Genomic DNA, 22,646 nt, shown 5'->3' with positions numbered 1-22,646 from the left:
ATATAGGGCATTGAACAAAAGAAAATGAAAAGTTGAATAAACATTCAATCTCACATTTGATGATTACTATGTCAAGATAGTTAAACAAGAACTTTTAAAGAAACCAATCATTTCTAAAACAAATGAAGATTCTGAGAAAATGCTTACTTTTGATGTCGATCTTGATTTAATTTTTGGCATACCTGACAAGGCAATTGATGTATAGATCAATATTGAAGATAATCAATTTACAGAGGTATCAAAGCACTCAGATGATTCCTCAATTACTAATGAAGAAAATGAAGCACATTCATCATCAACCTCAAGATACAATGTTGAAAGAGCACAAAATTCGAATGACGGTCAAGTGAAGGGGGGAACTTGATTTCTTCACGTCATATTCAAAGAAGAAATTTGACTTCTCAAACTCAAATTGAGGGAAATTTGATGAATTCACATTGAGATGTTGAGGGGGACTTGTTGACTTCTCAAGCTGGTGTTGAGAGGGAGCACCAGACAATGAATCCATTGGTTGAGCGGGAGCCAAGTGGAATGAATCATGATGATAATGATGCTCAAGGCAACAAATTTCATGATCTTAATGATAATATCTCTATTTCAGATGAATTATCAAAAACAAAGGAGACATTTGAGGATGGAAATTTGGAGTTTGATCCTGCATTTCCTCTTATGAAGAAATAGACAAAGGATCATCCTAAAAAACAAACTCTTGGTGATTTAAGTTCAGGTGTGTTAACACGAGCACAGGTTCGAGCCAAGAATGAGGTTCTGAATGGTCATCAAGAATTCCATATGTTTAATGTCTTTATTTCAAAAATCGAACCTAAAAAAGTCAAGAATTCATTAGAACATCTTGATTGGGATGTTGCGATGCTGTCTAAGTTAGCTGAGTTCGAACGAAACAAAGTTTGGAGATTAATTCCCAAACCTGATGATGTTTCGATTGTTGGTCTCAAATGGGGTTTTAAAAATAAAATGGAAAATGATGGCAATATTGTACAAAAAATCTAGATTAGTAATAAAAGGTTATTCTCAACAAGAAGGAATTGATTATGAAGAAACCTTTGCCCCCGTCGCAAGACTCGGGGCTGTATGAATTTTTTTGGTTGATGTAGCTCATAAGAACTTCGACGTCTACCATATGGATGTAAAGTATGCATTTATTAACAGTGTTCTTGAAGAGATGGTTTATGTCGAGTATCCACCCGGTTTCATAAATGATAAGTATCTCGATCATTAATATATCCTTGACAAAGTAGTTTATGGGTTAAAACAAGAACCTCGTGCTTGGTATGTGATGCTTACCAATTTTTTGAAAAATCGTGAAATTTAAGCGAGTATCAGTTGATCCCACTTTATTTCGAAAGAAAGTATGGGGTCAGCTAATGCTTGTTCAAATTTATGTCGATGACATTATATTTGGTTCTACTAACCCTTCATTGTCAAGGGAGTTTGAGGAACTAATAAAGAGTCAATTTGAAATGAGCGTGATGGGGAAAATCAATCATTTCTTTGGTTTGAATTTTCATCAGAGCATGGAAAGAATTTTCATTAATCAATAAATTATACATGAAACTTGCTTGAAAGATTTGTAATGATGAATTGCTCGAAAGCTAAAGTTCCTATGGCAGTCGGAACTCGTTTAGGTCCTTCATTGGATAAGCTAGCTGTTGATCCCAAAACATATAGAAGCATGATCGGCTCGCTTTTGTAGTTAACTGCAAGTCGACGTGATATAATTTTTTTCTTCTGTGAGAAATTGTGCTAGGTATCAAGCTAATCCAAGAGAATCCCATCTTAAAGCGGTGAAAAATATCTTTTAATATCTTCATGGCACGAATCTTGGGTTATGATATTCATCAAATACAAGATTCTTTATCCAAGATTTCTCAGATGCTGATCTACAGGAGGATGTTAATTCTTAGATGGGAAACTTGTGAGTTGGCAGTCGACGAAGAAGACATGTGTATTAGTTTCGATAGCAGAGGCTGAATACATTGTTGTTGTAGCTTCTACTTCTCAAGTGATTAGGATCCAAAGTCAACTACATGACTATGCGATTGACATGAAAAAAATTCGATTATACTGCGAATCTCAAAGAGCAATTCGCATATGTCATAATACAGTTCAACATTCCAAAACTAAGAATATTTCACTTCATTACCACTTCATTAAAGATCATGTTGAAGATGGGAGTATTGAAGTTCATTTTGTTAAAACAACTGACCAACTTGCTTATATTTTTACAAATCCACTGGACAAAAAAATCATTTTTAAGAATTTTAAACGAATTGGGAATGAGTGAAACTTGTTATGTTCCTAATTCTACCTAATTTTTCCTGAATTTGAGATGCGAAAATTTTGCTCTGACTTTTGTTATTTGGACTAAGTTTCGTTACTTGTCAAAATTTCGTTCGGAGGTTACTGTTCACATTAAGTGTTCGACTCGCTTCGCATTCGACTTTGTCCCTGATCCATTCAACACAAGTTCACACCTAACGAATGAAAATGGTCTATCAATGGGAAGTGTGTACCACTGGTGAGCACTTGTTTTTAGGAAATCTCTTTGGAGATGGTAAAGCATTGGTTTGCATGCAAAATATTTGTTATTCCTAACAAATAACCAATGCTGGTGATATCATTTTCTTATTTTTCGTCTTTTCTTTATAAAAGTCAAACATCCAAAAAGATTTCCTTATTTTCATCTTTTCTTTATAAAAGTCAAAATTCCAAAAAGATTTTCTTATTTTTCGTCTTTTCTTTATCAAAATCAAAAATTCAAAAAGAATATTTTAATTTTTTGTCTTTTCTTAACAAAATTCAAAAATCCAAAAAGATTTTCTTATTTTTTGGCTTTTCCTTACGAAAATCAACAATCCATAAATTCTTTGTTTTCATTGAATTTTAATTTTCAAAAATCAAAAATCACAAAAGTATATTTTCCTGATTTTCTAATGTTATTGGAGAACTCTATTTGAACAACGTGTTGCACTTTCTCATGCCTAACAAGAAGATCCACAGGGTGCTGGTATGATACGAAACTTTGGTACTAGTTAAGTGTCCCTAGAATCATGCTACAACATGTTACCCACAAGCCTCATAGACTCTTTGCGTACGAAGTCTTAATGAAAATTTTCTTATGAAAGTTTCTTCCCAATTAGGTTGTATTCACAATAGTCTATGAGCTACCTTTCTCTTCTCATATTGAGTAAAGTGATTTCTGGTAGGTCCAATAAGTGGTATAAGAGCTAGGGTTGTGAATTTGATTCTCTAAAGGAGCAGTTTTTGAGGGGGGGGGGGGTGGTTGGGGTTAGAAATGGCTCAGTCTCCGTGGTATGTAGGGAAGGTTTCCTAGTCGCATTCGAATGATGTAGGCACTAGAGGGCTGAATCTTCTATATCTACAAAAGTAGCGCCTTTCCTAATACCAATTGGTTTTGGGAGAGTTGGTAGCACTACCTTTGAACATACAACACATTCATCCCTCTAGCGCCTACAACATTCGACTGCGAATAGGAAACCTTCCCTACACATCATGGAGACTGAGCCATTTCTGACCCCAAAAATTCCCCCCCACCCTTCGAAATTGCTCCTGGAGAGAATCGAACCAGTAGACCTAGCTCTTATACCATTTATTGGACCTATGGCGCTACCAACTCTCCCAAAACCAATTGGTGCTAGGAAAGGGGCTACCTTTGTACATACAACGCTTTCATCCCTCTAACGTCTATGGCATTCAATTGCGACTAGGAAAACTTCCCTACACATCACGAAGACTGAGCCATTTCTGACCCCAACAATCCCACCTCTCAGAAATTGGTCCCTGAGAGAATCGAACCAGCGACCCTAGCTCTGATACCACCTATTGGATCTAAGGCGCTACCAACTCTCCCAAAACCATGTGGTGTTAGGAAAGGAGCTACGATTGTACATATATCGCATTCAGACCTCTAGTGCCTACTACATTCGACTGTGACTAGGAAACCTTCCCTACACATCGAAGCGACTGAGCCATTTCTAACCCCAGTAATCCCCCCAGTAGAAACTACTCCCTGAGAGAATCAAACCTACGACTAGGAAACATTCCCTACACATCGCGAAGACTAATCCATTTCCGACCCCAACATAGAATGTGATTTTCTTCATAATCTTTTTCCTCCATTGGTCACCTAGGAATATATATGAGTTTTGAAAGGTCAACATAATGTTGGTCAGTTGACATGTTTTGTATACTTGAAAATACCCTGTCGAGTTTGTTAGGTTAGTGCTTGTTGTCTTCTTAACTTATATTAGTAGATTTGTGTATCAAACTGTTTATTTAATTTTGCTGGTAGTGGGTTCAGATAGTTTAGTAACTAGATTTGAACATGGATTCTTGTTTATGAAAAGAAAGATGTACTGTATTACTTTCTAAAATTCTTCATGAAATCTATGAAATCCATTGTTGGTACTAGGGTAATATTATCCTAGTATTCCTTTATCGTGTTGTCTGTACTACCACTCTCTTCAAGAGGTCCCTTAAAAGTAGTAGATTATGTTTAACAATATTACAGTGAATTCCTATAATTGATCTATAACTGTTGAGTGTTCCCCGAAAAACCATGATGCTACATCAAACGTGGAAAATGTGTTTAGAAAGTTATGCCTGCTTCGACATGTCATCAGGTTGTAGATAGCAACCACAAGTGGGAGTGTCAATCCCGTATAGATCTATACATATCCTTCCGGATCACTTAAGATTTAACGAGTATAGGCCAGGGGCTAGTTGAAAATCTTTTAACGTATTGATGAATCTTGTCTCATCTAACTCTTGTTGTACAGGTCTCCCCTAGTTGGCCGTGTTGTTATTCCTTGTTGTATTTATGCGAGTTAGTTATTACATATATTATTCGTCTTATACATATATAATTAGTGTGTTTTTCATAGTCGAGTATTTGGGCAGAGTAACCACCAGGTACTAATCTTATCCAAATGGTGGCTATAATAACGACTTGAGTATCGGTGTTTCCTTAAAACTGGCCAACTTAACAACTATATATGATATTTTCTATCAGTGTGAATCACTATAACAACTAGGCATAATAGTAACTTTTAAAATTTGGGCAGAGTATCCACTAAGAATAATATCATACTCATGGTAGGAGCATAATTATCTAACTAATCTTATATAGTTAGTAATAACTATGTATAGTTGCATTTTAATATGTATCCCCCCCCCCCCCCCCCCCCCGAAAAGGCTTAGAAAATAGGGTCGTGAACTCACTTGTAAATGTTAACTTGCTCATATGATGACGTGGGTTTTCATGAACTAAATTTTGAGTCATAACAAAGATCAAAATTTGGATATTTTCATTTATACATCATTTGATTTTAGAGTACTTAATTTAAATGTTGTTGGTGACGTTAGATCTGTAACTGCGGTTGACAACGTATTTTCTGGGTTGTCACACCTTGGCTCCTCATTTTCGTCCATCACTTCTACCAAACGAATAGCCTAAATTCCTACTCCATCTCCTCTCTCCTCAAGTCTTCTAACTACTAGGGTTTGGGTACAAACCATTAGAGGCATCAAGATTTTGTTTCTTACTTTCCTAGGCATTTGAAGACATGAATTGTTTTGATTATTTACTATAATAATCAAGTGGTATGTAAACCCTAATCCCTTGTTATTTTTTACAATAACAGGGCTTCATTAGGGTTCTCGATATTCATAGATTATGGCTATCAATAGAGAAAACTTAGATCCAAATAGGTTGCATGTCAACTTAAGGGTTAAGTTATTTCGCCTCATGTTTTGTAACCTATAAAACTTATCAAATTGTTCTAATCAACATGTAATAAGTAACAAGTATCAGATTGGTTCCATGTTAGTATTTAACTCCGATATAAACTGAAATTTCATATCGTTACACTTCTGGGCTTGTGAGAAGTACTGGATGTTGTTGGGAATTTTACACAGATCATAATGTTGCTTTTCTGAATTTAATTAAGAGCTTGTTTAATTAGATCAATAAAAATTTAGGTTTAATTGAAGTGCTTTTTTTATTTAACTAATTAGGTAAAAGAGAATGTGCTAGACCTGATTAGTTGTTCTGAGTACCAACTTAGATAAAACACATTTTGAATAATCAGGCTTATGTTGATTGCATGATTAGTAAAGTTGCAGCAAAACTAAACTTGTTTTTTATTATTGAATTTTTTTAGTTATTTTAACTTCTATTTTTAGTTTAGTTATAATAAATAATCCCTTTTTATATTTTTCTATTTTTTGACTAGTATGCGCCTTACATAAAGAGACATTGACCATTAGGTTGTGTCCCTGAGGAATCAACTTTTCTTCCCTATGCTATCCTTTAGTGCATTTGAGCAGTGAAATATTATTTGCTTAAGACGCCCACGACAACATGTTAATAAGTACCTAAGAGTTAGATGTGGCTTTTTGGAGCATATAGATGTGTGTGCTAATGCATTTATTGCATAGTAGCTTAGTGATTTGGGGCCTTAGGAGGAATTTTGAGTCACATACGGATAGGTGTTGAAGGTAGTATGGTCCCATATCATTGAAATCACATGATCCGTACGAGATTTAGGAAGAGTCCCGAGACTAATAGGGAAGTACTAGGGGTGTGTTTCATGTATGTATATGATATGGCTTGGTTTTTCACCTTTTTCCTTGCATGTTTCAGTACATAAGTTTAGGTTCTAGCGACCCAGAGAGGCCGGGTACAAGTGATGATGAGATCCGTAGGATAATTTCCGCAGAGGTGGCCATAGTTATGAAGGAGGCGATTCAGGAGATGTTTGGGTCTATTAAGACCACGTTGATTGAGCTATTCGACGAGCGTTACACCGCTCTCATTAAGGTTGTTGTTATCATAACCACCACATCCGTTGCTACTGCAAGGCTGCCTTAGGGTGTTTCGATGCAATAATGGGAATTTAACAACACGAATCCCCCAAAGTTTGGTGGGACTAAGGAGCCAGTCGTTGTGTTGAGGTGGATTTTCAATGTTGATGGATGCTTCTATACATGTTCATGTCTGAAGGATCTGAAGGTTAGATTTGCGCTGAACCTTCTTCACTTGGTAGTGAATGACTGGTGGAAGTTTGTGACTACTAGGTACTCTCTTGCGGAGCGGGAACTAGTGGCATGGGAGTGGTTTTCTAAGATGTTCTAGGATGAGTATGTACCTTTGGTGGTGAGAGAGCAGCTGAATTAAGAGTACCCATCGTTCAGGCAGACGACATAGTTGGTGCCGAGATCAATAGGATGTTCCATGAGAGATCCTTGTTTTTCCCTGAGTATGCTTCCTCGGAGTACGTGCGGATGCCATGGTACATGAGTATGCTCAAGAAGGATATCATAAAGTTCGTGATGAACTCTCACTACTGTACATTGGGTAAGCTACAGTCTAATACCAGGAGAAAGGAGATTGAGTTAGAGACTCAGGTAAGACAGGGTGAGGTGGAGAATCAAAGAAGGGAGAAGAGGCATGTTCTAGTGTAGTCGCAACCGCCGACTAAGCGGTTTAAACCAGCGGATTCGAGATCAGGAGGTTAAAGGGGCCACACTTGCAGCAAGTGCAGTATGGGTCATGAGGGGCCTTGTTAGGCGGGGCGGTTTGTTATATGTGTGGAAAAGAGGGGCATTTTGTGAGGATTGTCTATTTCTTGCCTTGAGATCAGTATAGACTCCAGGTCCTGTGACTTTGTGCATCACGGACGGACGCCAGGGGAAGGCCAATTCCCCCAAACCCTAAGGGAGAGCTTTCCCATTGACAGAAGAGGAGGCCATGGCGGTGCTGGACGTCGTTGTTTGTATTCATTTATATTTTTATAAATTTATATTTCCTATATGCTTATATCGATGGTTATGTAGGTACATTCCTAATAAATTCATTTTTTGCATTAGTGTTGTTTGACTCGGGTGTTAGTTGATCATTTGTGTCGTCATCGTTTAACGATGATTTTTGTGTTCCCCTTGGATCATTGGATCGAACTCTGGAGGTCATCATCGCCGATGATCGCATGGTTTCAGCTTCAGATGTTTATCGTGACTATATGCTGGAGATATTTGGTGTAGGATTTTCATAGACTTTATTCCTATTCCAATGACAGAGGTATGTGTGATCACATATATGGATTTGTTGAGCCGGTTCGGGGCATTGATCAACTATGAGCATTAGTTAGTAGTAGTTCATACCCAAAGTGGGAGAGGACTCACCATCTATAGGGAGAGCACTAGAGTTGGTACAACCTTATGTTTGGCTACCAGGGCTAGGCATTATCTTCAACATGGATGCTCAAGTTACCATGCATATGTGGTTGACACTCAAGTGAAGAAGAAGAAGTCAATTTTCCAATGTTCCTATGTTGAGGGAATTTCGTGATATTTTTCCAGATGATCTACCAGGAATGCCTCCTAAGAGGTAGGTGGAGTTTAGGATCAAGCTGATCTCTGGTGTGGCCCCGTTTTCCAGGGCAACTTATCACCTTATGCCATCTGAGATGAAGGAGTTTTCATCACAACTCAAGGAGTTATTGGGTGTGACATCCTCAATTTCATGGCCATAGAAGTCCGATTTTTTATGCTTATTTAAAACCAGAGTATCCTTTTTGAAAAATAATATTGCAGAATTTGTTCCCAAAAAATATGATAATGGTATTATCAAAGCATTTCCGAAGAAATGTATTTTATATATACTAAAAACCATGGGATTTCATCGTCAATACAGTACATTAGCATAAACAGAAATAATTCAGGCCTTACAAACATCTATTATTCTGATGGCCTACAATCCATTAATCTATCATCTAATCATCACACATATGCTCTTGTGCCACTACCTATAATACAAGAAACTAAGTGGGTCAGGCTTGGGGGCCCGGTGAGCATGTAGGGTTTTCAAACCATAATAATTAAATTCTTTTAATTATTTATTTTCATCAAATCATTTAACACGATTACCAATTCCCATTATCCTCACTTTCTGTCCCTAAAGCATATAATTCAAGGGGCAAATCCTAAGGATAATCTGTTGGTTAGACAATTTGTCACACCCCAAAACCGGAACGACGGAAATGTTCTAGGGTGGATGACGTCATGTCAAAGATCACAACACATGCATTATAGTAATCAAAGTATAACCAAAACATTGCATTAATAGTAATAGTTTTACATGGTTTACATTACCATACATCAAAGTAATACAAGTAAATATAATAAGTACAACATGGTACTAAGCTATCTTCATCAACAGCTCCGGGGATGTACTTGTCTAATGCGGACCTGAGAATACAAGTTATTTGAAAAGCGAGTATCAACATTTTTACAAATGCTGGTGAGTTCATAAGTATTTAGTGGCATTTTAACCAAATAACTTAATAAAAGTGGTAGTTTCAGAGTATCCATTACATTAGTGTCTTTTCCAGAAAATCCTATATTTTCTTTAATAAAAGCAGTCTTCTACCAAGACAGGACGGAGTTATTGATGGGTTTTGGTCCTAAGAACATCCTATGTGCTCATACAAACCCTAATGCTTGGATCTAGGTTTCTCTATTGTACATGCAAGTTATCCAAGACTATAAACCCTAGATCTAGCATATGATAATCAATATAACATATAATTAAGGGTTTAGATCAAACCTTGATTGTTATGTAGCAATAACAATCTCAAATCCTCCTTGTATTGACTTTCTAAAGCTTAGAGTCACAAATGTCACTCTTATAATGGTTCACAAACACCAAGAGCAAGAGGATGAGGAGAAGAGAGGATGGAGGCTGCCCTTAAACGTGTGAAACCCTAGAAGGATGCTTAGCCACATTTTTGGGTCATAAGGGATCCATATATATAGGAGGCTATTAGGGTTATCTAACAAGGAAACCCTAATTTGGATGCTTAAGACCTAAGCAACCCATGGATTCCTTTCCTTAAGGGCTTGGACGATTTCCTCATGGGTTTCCCCATAGAATTTGTCCACTCCTTAATACAAGGCAATCCATGGCCCAAATTGCAATTATCTTGTAATTACAATTCTAGTCCCTTAAGTTTAATTAATCTCTTTTAGTCACAAAACTAATTACTAATTATGTATTGACTAATATTAATTAAACAATATGATTTCTCCCTTAATATATTATTCTCATAATATATTAATAAATCATATTTAATCCTTTCTCTCCATAATTCATCCTATCAAGTTGCTTTGGTGAAGGCAACCCAAAAGGACCATGCACCCTTGGGTCAAGTACATACCAAAATAGTTATGGACTTAGACACTAATTCAACAGTCTCCCACTTGCATAAGTCTAATAACTATTATGCGTATGACTTCAGATCCTGATCTGCAATCGTAGCTTTCCAAAGCCGCAGTCAACTCTGATCCTATCAGATACGTGTGTCCTTTAGATAAGGGATCATATATTCCTCCATTCTAGATATCGTAAGACATGATTTCAAATCATTCTCTTTGTACTATTTCTCGAATTCCGATTTATGACGACTGACTAATTGAACAAATAAAATTAGCCCTAGCCCGGCCGAGCATTTACATTTTTCATCACTAAATCATCGTGGGGCCCAAAGATATCGCTTTTATCCTACTTTGGATAAAAGGAACAGATAAACTTTGATACAATGCTTACTTGCACTTACTCACCGAATCACACACAACAATATGTTTTATGACACCAAGTTACTGGTGCGTTTACATATTATCAATGTGCAACCGATTTGCAAGATACAACTCACACATCTCGGTTTCAAGAATATAAAATGTTATCGTCTCAGCAATCACTCGTGACACAATCCATGGAGTGATCCAAGTGAGCGTGGGTTTAATCCAATGCTCAAATTCATATTCATAAGCACTCATGAACGTTGCAGCAAACATTTGCTTATGTCTAATACTCTTTTAGACATTCCACACACCAATTCATGACAGTCTTCATTCATAATTACTTCCAACATATGAACGACTATGGCCCGTTCGAATAATTTGACTGTTCTAAACCAATTAAATTATTCAGGAAGTCAAAACATGCAAAGTGAAACACCAGGATAATACTAATCCTATATGACCTCAAACCTTTGAGCATAAATAAAACACCTTTTATTTATCACCATATCGATTACTCATTATTTGTCGTTTTGGGTAATCAACTTCTTACTTGAATTATTACACTTGTCCCATGCTCTTAGCATGCACACAATGTTTACCTATGGTTCTTACTTTAGATCACACTGAACACATTTCCTATCATACTCATTTCACAACTCCAAATCCTTTTTCATAAGTGAAAGAATATCAAATTCTTGCCACTTATAGAATATGCTAGATTCTAACATTTTATGCAATGATCCTTTCGTAATATCACTGCACCAAAGTCACAAAGACTATTGCCAATGATATTACAAAGTTCTCTATCAGAGATTGTTATAATACAATTTCTTAGATATGATGTCTCTCACTCAAAGAACATTCCTTTGAACATCCTTTTGCATAAAAGTTTCTAATATACACATAGATTTTCAATATTCAATTCCCAATATGGACACGTTTCCATATTTTCCATATGGCAACTCATTCTTAATAGAATCTTATCTATTCATAATAATGTTGATATGTTCCATCCAATATGGAAACATTTCCATATTTTCCAATACTATACTTCCAACTACTCACAAGCGACCAATCCTCGATGAACTTTGGATTGTCCTTTGATAGTTGTTTAATTATCTTAGTCAAAACCGATTCTTGTCCTTTTTCCTTCTAAATGCGCTAGACATTTGAAAATTTTAGAATGGTCAAATATTATAGCCTATGCAATCGATCCTAATCCTCAAAGCGTATGCGACACAATGCATAATGTCTTACATAAAGATTTGATACTTCATCAATCTTCTGCCATAATATTTTATTTGCTATGTTCTCAAATTTCAAATTGTGAAGAGGAATGCCGTAATCATAATCGAAATTTTGAGAACACACTATGTACATTTGACTAAATTTATTAACATTTCTCAACCTAAGCCTTTAGATTTGAAATGAAGCATAATATTCTCTCCCTTAATTATAGCAAAACAACTTTACAACTCTTGCGACTTTGCAAAGTATAACTCTTGTTTTCTATAATTAATATTGCCAACTTGCAATTCTTTCCTTAATAATCATACAATCATAACATTTATGCTCCCACTATCATGATGATTATTATAAACATAACACTTATGCTCCCACTAGCTTTGACATGTATTCAGAAACAACTTAACTTTCAGAAAAACAATACTTATTGAATCTCTTAAGTTCATGTTTCTAATACTTAATGCTTTGATAATCTTTTATCAAGGCTTCTTAAACTTATACACCTTTGCCTTAGATGGCTCATATGTGTGTCTAAACAATTCGGACTAATTGCCAAACTTCACAATTCAAATTATGGAAAGGGATACCGTAACCATAATCGAATTCGAGAATACAATTTTTACAATCACTATCTTCTTAAAATCTTTCTTAGTTAAAGCATTTCCTCACAGTTATTTTTCATGAAGGAGGGAATCTTATGACACTTATATTTTAATGGTGTATGTGTTCCTATCCATGTGAATTTGTCAAAACCAAAGTTTACGACAAAATCAAGCTCATATGGACCGAACTTTCTTAATCGTGATTTCTTGCCTTATGGTAGCACAACTGCCCACCATGTCTTCCAAGTAGTTAAGCAGCTCACCCTTTCCTATCAATGTACTTTCATTGATCAAGGTGCTTGCCTTTTATGCATTCAAATGAGAGCTCGTAGGACTCACATGAATGATTAACTCAATTGGAATGGCACAGAAACAAAATAGTGTCAACACGATAGGTTGTAAACCTCAACTCGTGTGTTAGTGATGACCGCTAAGGTTTATTTTGATTTGCTCTTGAAACCTTTCAAGACCATTAAGACTTCCACTGGCTCCTTGACATATAAGATTCTCTTGTCAATAAACATTTCTTGACAAACAAATATTCAAGAGTTAGTGTAGTTTTTTTTTTTTTTTTTTTTTATCAAAACACTTCATAAATTGGTCCTAGTTGGTCTTTGTCTTATCCAAGACATCACAACTTTCCGCATTTGATGAATGTTATAAACCTTCTTAATACTTATCAGTCAATTTCACAATCTTAACTCTAAGACTTGTTTTGGAACGAAGTATGATTGACTTCTTGATTTAACCATTTCTTCAATTCTCGAATCCTCTTCTTAGACATGCAATTGTACTAAGACTCTATTAGAGGATCAATTGAGATATGGTTCTTAATCATTAAGACATATCATAAAGCATAAAAGGTACTCTCCCTTCTTTTTAGAATGGAGAAACTTTTATCTTTCTGCCTACTTGATTCTTCTTATTCGTTCTGCTATTGATTTAAACTTTTGCAATCAATTTAGAATTACACTTAATCTTATAAGTATAATCATATTTACTAAACCTTTAGTAAATCATGACGAATATTTTGTTATTCTTATGGAGGACTTGATCAACACGCAACTTTGTGTACTCGATCTCCTAGTCCTTCACTTGACACTTTGTGAATGAATTAGTCTAATTTCCAAATATGAAATTTCTCATTCATCGTGCAACCAAGATGCATGATTCCAAGTTTCTGTCCAATTGAAACTTGGGCGATGAGAAACTCTCCCTATTTGGTAAATTCTCGACTTTCCATAAACATCATAAACAAGAACCATATCCACTCGTTGTAGAAATATGCAAAAGTCAATTTTCATAACGATTTCATTGCAAGGAATTAAACAAATAAATAAATAAGTCAAATCAAAATTTATTTTATTTATAAAAGCAGCGGAAAACATTTGTCCTTACAATGCAAAATCAACTGAAAACTATGTATTCAAAAGAAAATTCCTAACAACTCTATCATAACTATAACTATATATATATATATATATATATATATATATATATATATATATATATATATATATATATATGTTCCGTATACATTAAGACATCATAAGGGGTACCAGGTATGGGTCAAGTCATAGGACACTAATACAATGCACAATTTTCTAATACAAAACATACTTCTCAAATAAAACTTTTGATATACAAAACTAGGAACTTACCTGTAAAGGGTTTAATCCATTTTATTAAACTAGTATAACTTAAAGGACCTTAGGTGGTTAACTCTATAATACCTTAGTTTATACATCAGGGTTATATATAATTAATACCCGATAGGTAGTTAGATGTGTGCTTTCCGCCTCATTGCCTGTTCCTTGTTTGGTTGTGGGCTTAGGGCAGATTCACACAATTAACTATCTATTCGATATTAGATTATATATAGCTAGTATAAACTAAGTGATTATAGAAGGAACCACTGTGGTTACCATTTTTATTATAAGAAATAAGGGTTTTCTTAAAGAATCTTTTCATAAAATATAAAGGAACTATTACAATTAACTCCGTGAGTACCAAGTGAATACGCCAGGGTTATATACAACGACGATCTAACAAACAATGGGATGTGTGCCTTCCGCCTCATTTCCTGTTCCTTGTTTGGTTGTGGGCTTAGGGAAAATTCACACAATCGATTGTTTGTTTACTCTTAGTTTTATATAACTTGTATCCATTTAGTACATGTAGAAAGGATTGTAAAGTCATTTTTACTTATCTTTCATTAAAGCAGGAAATATAGGATTTTCTGGAGGAACTGGCAAACTTTTCTAAACAGAACTTACAAACTTACTACAACTTTATACAACATACTTACATCACTAAAATTTTGATGAACTCACCAGCTTAATTGCTGATCAACTCTTTCAAAATAACTTGTATTCTCAGGAAACTAGTAGACACGTACTCGTACTGGGAATTCAGAAGATGGAGCAGTATAGCTTCATGTCTTGTTTTGTTAATTACTTATGTATTCTATGTTTTGTGAACACATACTTTGTAAACACTTTCTTTCTAATGAAATGGTTGTTCATTACTTTGATTACTATGATACATGTCTTGTGATACTAAATATGATGTCCTCCACCCCCGAACGTTTCCACCGTTCCGATTTTGGGGTGTCACATCATACCCGCTGACCTCTCATACCCAGAAACCCTCTCATACCCGCATACCTCTCATACCTGAAGACCCTCTCCTACCCGGAGACCTTCTCACCCGAAGACCCCCCTCCTCAATACACGTCCTCGGTAGCCATCAACCCTTACCCATCTCAACCTGCAGACTACCTTCTCATCCTTCATTACCCCTCTCAACCCGTAGCCCTTCCTCCTCCCTCCTCGTGTTTCCTCCCTTCTCCTCTGGCTTCCTCCTTCTTCCTCTTCCCCTCTCATATCAACCCTTCCTCGAAAAATAGCCCCTCTCAGCCATATATTTTTTTAATTAAACCTCATTATTCTTTTTACACCAATTTTTTTTCAGCCAATTTTTTTATTTAGTCAATTTATTGATGAAACCCAACAAATACCTTACCGTTTTATTTTTTATTTTTTTTATTAAAAAAAATTTATTTCTTTATTTTATTTTAAAACCAAATACTTTTTTTAATGCCAATTTTTGCCACAACCTAACCTATGATAGTCACATTGGATTACTTCATACTGATTATATTGGAAGAATTTTTCTATTCTTTCCATGAGGATTACTACATACCGTAATCGGACATCATATTTTTCTTCGCGAGGATTGTACCGTAGTTGCGGCTGATCAACAAAATTGTTTCGTAACCTTCACTCTACGGCATTTTTATGATATGTCGCTCTTGATCTTCAGTTGATGAACCATGTATCTTGAGCATGTGGACTTTATTTGTTGAAGACCACTTCAGGAGTTACGACACTACATTTCGGGTACATTGGTATTTATCAGCATAGTAGAGATTTTTTCATGTAGAGTTATTATTTGTTACTTTGCTATTTGTTCAAGCATTTTTTCAGTGCCAGAATCAACCATATAAATGACCAGAGAGTATTTATTTTACTCTCATTCATGTGTTTTATCGAGACCCTTCATACATCTAGGGAGAGCATGCAAAACTCTTGGTATCCGACACTCTCCATCCTTATGATTTATTTATTTTTGATATCCGATCATTGGTTATCAAAAATAGGGAGAGAATATTATGTTATCAACCGGATATGTATTTTATGATTCTTTGAGTTTGGATTTTTGAAGACGATGATTTATTTAGTGATGCGATGTGGCACTGATTTTTGGTCATCTTTTGATCAAATTTTTGGCTTCACTAGATGTTTACCGGATCCATAATTACTCAGACTCTACTTTAGGATGTTTCATATTTTTAGCGGGTTATTATTTGAAGAAATTTGGGTGTATTATGATTCGAGAACTAGAGATGTTTCAGAAATTTTTGATGCCGAAGTGTGATTTGTTTATGGGACATACAATTCAAAGGTTATTGGTACTATTTTGAAGTTGATCAGCTTGGTTCACTGATCAGATTTGTGGACTGGAATCTCACTCTTCAATACCGGAGATGCTTAAGCCTCGGTATTTAGAAAACTTTGACTAGACCGCAGAGATTTCATCACCTGCATTTAGAGATCACAGACACTTCAGGGTTTCAGAGACATTTCAACATTTGGTTCTCATTATTGTAAATTTTTATTACTACACTTGCTAGTAGGCTACTATGTCTTTTAGCCATTTATTACTTATTTGTATCCCTCATCATTTGCGAGCATTTAGGGAGAGAATGTTGGAGCATGGAAATTCTCTACAAATTATGAATGATAGTTAGGTTATTTTATTCCCTTGATTGTATTGTTTAGTTTATCTATCCTTATAAATAGAGAGAGATGGTCGTGAATTATTGTAAGTGTGTACAAAATATAGTTTCGAGAGAGAGAGAGAGAGAGAGAGAGAGAGAGAGAGAGAGAGAGAGAGAGAAAGAGAGAGAGAGAGAGAGAGAGAGAGAGTATGGTGGGATCTCTCCCACCGAGGGAGAGTTATCTCTCCCAACCCATGTTCTTCATGTAATATTTTATAATTCTCTTTCTAGTAAAATCATGGAATTACTTATCTCTTTTATGTTCTTCATATTTTTATGATCGTTAAATCTCAAGATGTTCTTATTCCACACAAACCGATCGTCAAAATGGGCTACAACAGACCTATTACACCCCTCACATCGAAATACCAAACAAAATAATACCATGAAGGAAACATGATTCACACCAACATATCATTCACAATTAGGGTACTTGCAACCTAAACAAGCTAGGTTCATTCCAATCCCTCTAAGATGTGGAATCCCTAACAAGTACTTTAAATAACCACAAAGATCGACTCACCTTTGTCAAACAAGCACCCTTTCCACACTTCAAATAACGTAGTACATGGGGGTATCAAACCTTACCCTATTTAAACACAAATAGATGGATTACTTTGAAGTTTAAATGACGAAAGGATGACAATTTACTACCGAAACATGCAAATTGGTTATTAGGTCAAATTCTTAGATTTTGACCGGTAACAACAGCCTGTTCAAGGCCACCTTAGCCCCACTTAGACATGAATAAGTTACAATATTTTTTCTTATTCCATTTTATTAGACTTTTAGATTTTCATATGTGCTCGCACAACTCCATACGATTTTTCTATAATTTGATATGACTTTTACAATACAACATGTCCGTGCAGCTAATTTCTGACCAGTCGGTGAAAAAGATGATTTTTCACCTTGGTTAGGGACAATATCAGGTCTTGGAAAAATCATGAAAAAACTAGACTCAAAATTAAAGCTTTTAGAGTTATCAGATCCCCAATTTGACTCTTGATGATTTTTCTATATTATTTTTTTCAAAACAGTGAAAAATTTGTAATTTTTTAGAATTTCTCAGCATTGCATTTTAAAGGTTAATTGGTAACTTAACCCATTAAGCCACAAATAAAATCAACTATAAAGACGGAAATTGAGTTCCTAACAGTAGAAACGGGTCAAGAAATTTAAATATCAATTTCAACCTCAAACGATGACTCAAACTACATTGGTTTTATAGGAAAAACAAAGTTCATTGCTTAAAGAGAAAACACCATTAGGAATTGAGTTTCCTCCACCACCAAGCTTCATATTATGACCTTTAGGGACTATTTTTAAGAACTTTTTGATGGCTCAAAACATGGTCTTTTATACAAAAAAATCACACACCAAAAACCACAATGATTGGGGCACTAGGCTCTTGAGCTCCATGGAATCAAGTTACATTAAAAAGGTATGTATTCTATCTAGTTTGTTATACTAGTACTTATGATTGTATGCTAGTAAGTGTAATACCTTGGAATATTCATATTTGCATGTATAATAGAGAAAACATATATCCAAGGTATTTAGGGTTGCATGTACACTTAGGAGTGTTAGAATGCTCATAACCCAACAGTGGTATCAGATCCTAGGCTTGTTTTCTTGTTATACTTGCAAAATTGGCTGGATAATCGAAGTTTGCTGCTGTCTGATCCGTAGACTCGCCGAGTCCATGAAGGGACTCAACGAGTCCAAGGCTAAACTCATCCAACTCGCCGAGTTGGTTCATGCACTCGACGAGGAACATTACCCTAAGCTGTTTTTCAACTTATAAACCCGCTTTTGATGTGGTAATAATCATGCTAATCCAATTTAAAAGATAATTGTCAATAGTTTCATGTTTTATATTAGTTTAATGGTTAGGCTAATTACATGAAAATTTTTGATTGAATTGTCTTGTTCTTATGAGTTGCATAGATTAATAGAAAAGTTATGTGAAATTGTTGTTTTCAATCCAAATTAATCTAAGAGTTGGTTCTAAAATGTGTTTTTGTAACTTTTCCTCAAGTTATATGAAAAGTCACATTTAAGACTCATAAAACTCATAAATATTTCCATAGGTTATAAATAAAGAAAAGTCATATACTTTTAATAGTTGAAAGTCTTCCATAACTTGTCCTCAAGTTATGGAACTTGAAGAGTTTTTTTGAATTAAAACTACTTTAAACACATAAGTTACGAAATTGAATAGTTTTGAATAGTTTCAAAACTTGCCCTCAAGTTTTGGAATTTGTAAAGTTTTCCCTTATGAATACTTTAATTCCAAGTTAAGCCCTTAGAATTTTAAAAGTTAAAATTCAACCCTTATACTTTATAGTATTATATATATATATATATATATATATATATATATATATATATATATATATATATATATATATATATATATATATATATATATATATATATATATATATAAGAGCAAGTCAGTCTTACCGTTAGTAGGCCTCATTCACGAAGCTGGTCTATAAGGGGGTATAAGGTTACTGCCTATAAAATGGCAGTTTAATGGGTGTCCACTCTCACCCACCGCTTCCTTGACTGGTGGAGGGTCGCTAGCCGAACGGGTAGGACAAGGAATAGAATTCTCCCTTCATTAAAAGTATTAATGATAAATATAAAGTAACTAAACCTTTTATAAATTTCCAATCTTAGTTACTTTAGGAAAATGTGAATTTGGTTCTAACCCAAGAAATTACACTTTGCACTTTGCTTAAGTCGGTTAGTGGAGCGCTTATGGGTAAGTGGCACACTAACCTGGATTTAACAAGGTAGGCAAAGGGTAACTTAATGTTTGTTATAGTATCGATGGAGCACGTGTGGTTAACCGACACATCGATTGAGGAGTAATCATTAAGGGTACCAAGTATATTTGCATGGTTATTCACACCTTGTTTTATGATCCTCGACATCCCAGTCAAAAAATTTGAGAGGGAACAATCTAGATTGAAACATGCCATTGAACATTTGAATGAACCTCAAAAGATCTAGGAGTTTCAAATCCAAGTAAAACCTAATTAAATTGTTTCGTTTTCATGGTGGAAATTGGTGAATCGTCATTCATCTACCTTCAAATGTTTTATAGCTTGGATTACGGCATCCCTCTTCCAAGTTATAAAAGTATTGTGTTGGGTCCTAGCCTTAATATTTCATATTGGGTGTTATATTATCTTGAAAATATCCCAAAAGATGTCTGGTTCAGACATCTATGATCTTCCCACGAACTCTTGGAACAAGTTTTCTTAATGAAGATGATATCTCGGAAATCATTCTTCAGTCCCTCTACCTCCTCCAATTATTCTCCCTAACCCACAAGTTCAAGGTCACTCTAGCTCTATTGGCAAGCAAGGTCTATGTGTGCTCACTTCTTGGAGATGAAGTCACATATTGACAAGCAGGCATATTTGGGTGTAAAAGTCTTATGAAAGTTGGTTGTTCAATCACTTTCTAAATCACATAGCGGGTTACCTCTAAGACTACTATGAAATAGACTATGACATGACCCTTAATGATCTTATCTATTTGCTTGGTGCTGATGAATCAACAATGAGTTGGAGCTTTGGTAAAGCAAATTTGATTAGTAGATCAACTTCCCAAAATACCATGGATATTGACAATGGTAACATTGGATATCTAGAAAAGCCTTCTCTTCCCAAGGAAAGGGATTGACCATAGTCAAACTCGGTTGACCAAATGGTAAAGAGAAAGGCAAGTCTGCGATAGTCCCATGTACCATTCCCAAAGAGTCCATATGTTTCTCTTGCCAACGGAAGGGGCATTGATTGCAAAGCTGCCTATTTACCTAAAAGATCACAAGGTTGATCAAGTCAAGAAGTTTGACTCTACTTTTGGTAGAGTCCATTATCTAACTCTGTTAAGTTTCTATTATGAGAGTCTTATTACATGATGTGACAGGGTCACATGTTGATGTTTTAAGAATCAAAGAAAAGTGAAGAAACTTAAAGGAAGTATATGCTGATTCTGATCGCGAAGATGGATTTCGATCGCATGGTTCAGTGATCAGAAGTTTGATTTGTTGCTTAGGAGTTATGATATATTGCGTAGGAATAGATAACAACAAGTTTTCATATGCTTTTGCACTGTAAGGATAAGTTTTTCCTCAAAGTTTTAAAATAAACGGATTTTTAATTTTTTTTTTCTAAGTATCCTTACAATGGAATTTGTGAAAAATTGTTTCTTATATGATTCCATTGATAGCAATATTGGAAAATGGATTTGTTTCTTTCGTTTGTGGTAATGTTCAATTTACCAAATAAGGAAAGATTCTCATCGCCCAAGTTTTAATTAGACCGAAACTTGGAATCATGCAAGTTGTATAGTATGATGAATGATAATTCTTATCTTTGGAAAATTAAGACTAATTCCTTGTTCACATGTATATGTGAGTCAAGTGAAGGACTAAGAGATTGAGTACACATTCTTGTGCACTGGTCAAGACCACCACAAAAGATTGATAAGACAATTCGTCATGATTTACTAAAGTTTAGTAAATATGGTTATACTTACAAGTTTAAGTATAATTCTGAAGCATTGGAAGAGTTTCAATGTATGGCAGAACGAATGAGGAGAATCGAATTAGGCAGAAAGATAAAAGTTATTCAAATCTGAAAAGATGGGAGAGTACTTTAGTATCATGTTTTGTGATCATCTTAATGATTAAAGAACCATATCACAATTGGTCTTCTAAGGACATCTTAGTGCATTCTTATGACTAAGAAGATGAATCTTGAATTGTTGAAATGGTTAAATCAAGAAGATGAGTCATACTTCGTTCCAAAACAAGTCTTACAGTCATACTCCAAGACAATAAGTTTAGTGACATATCTTAGAGAAAGGTTTATAACACTTGTCAAATGTAAGAGTAAAATGGGTTCTACTCTTGTACATTTGAAGTTGGTAACTTGTGATGTTTCGGATAAAACAAAGACCAACTAAGGCCAATTGTGTGAAGTGTTTATCTTGATAAAGAATCCGCACTATCTCTTGAATATTTGGCAAGATAGTCTTATATGTCAAGGGGACAGTTGGAGTCTTAAAGATCCTGAAAGTTTTTCAAGATCGAATCAAGAATAAAAAACCCGTAGTTTGACACTAGCACACGACGTGAGGTTTATAACCTATCGTGTTGACATATTTCTATTTTTGTGCCCATTCCAATTAAAGTTGGCTTTGCATATGAGTTCTGAGAGTTCTTAATTTGTTGCATAACAACTTGGAAGCAATGTCAGGCCCTTCACCTGCCAGGTGGCAAGAAGTTAAGACTGCAAAAGTTCAATCCATAAGAGTTTGGATTTGTCACTCACCTTGTCTTGGGATTATGGTTTTGACAAATTCACATGGATAGGAACACATACACCATAAAATCTAAGTGTCATAAAGTTTCTCTACGATTCATGAAAATGATGGTGAGAAAACACTTTCACTAAGTAAGTTTTAAGTAGATAACTGTTGTGATATTAGCATTCTCAAAGTCGTTAGTGGAGCGTGTGTGGTTAACCGGCACACTAACATGGACTTGTGAGAAATGGAAAAGGTCCAAACTATTGAGACTATGATTACGACATCCCTTTTCATAGTTCTAAATTTTTTTTAGACACACATGTGTACTATCTAAGGAAAGATGTATGATTTTGATTAAGTCTTATCAAAGCATCTCGCATCAGAAGTCTGAACTTTGGTAAGAAAGTCAATAAAATATTGATTTCTAGAAGTCCAGCTGATTTCTGAGTACATGTCAAAGCTAGTGGAAGCATAAGTGTTATGCTAATAATCATCATGTTAGT

General features: G+C 35.1%; 1 pseudogene; it reads left to right on the top strand.

Annotated features, from left to right (window-relative positions):
• Positions 1 to 498: 498 nt before the first annotated feature.
• Positions 499 to 22,646, top strand: part of LOC145049514 (pyruvate dehydrogenase (acetyl-transferring) kinase, mitochondrial-like) — a 28,079-nt pseudogene continuing 5,931 nt past the window's right edge.

Source organism: Lactuca serriola, chromosome 5, assembly GCF_051521515.1.
Source record: "Lactuca serriola cultivar US96UC23 chromosome 5, Lser_US96UC23_V15, whole genome shotgun sequence".
Lineage (NCBI taxonomy): Eukaryota > Viridiplantae > Streptophyta > Magnoliopsida > Asterales > Asteraceae > Lactuca > Lactuca serriola.
Note: the sequence above shows the minus strand (reverse complement) of the source record. Positions and strands in the feature narration are given on the sequence as shown.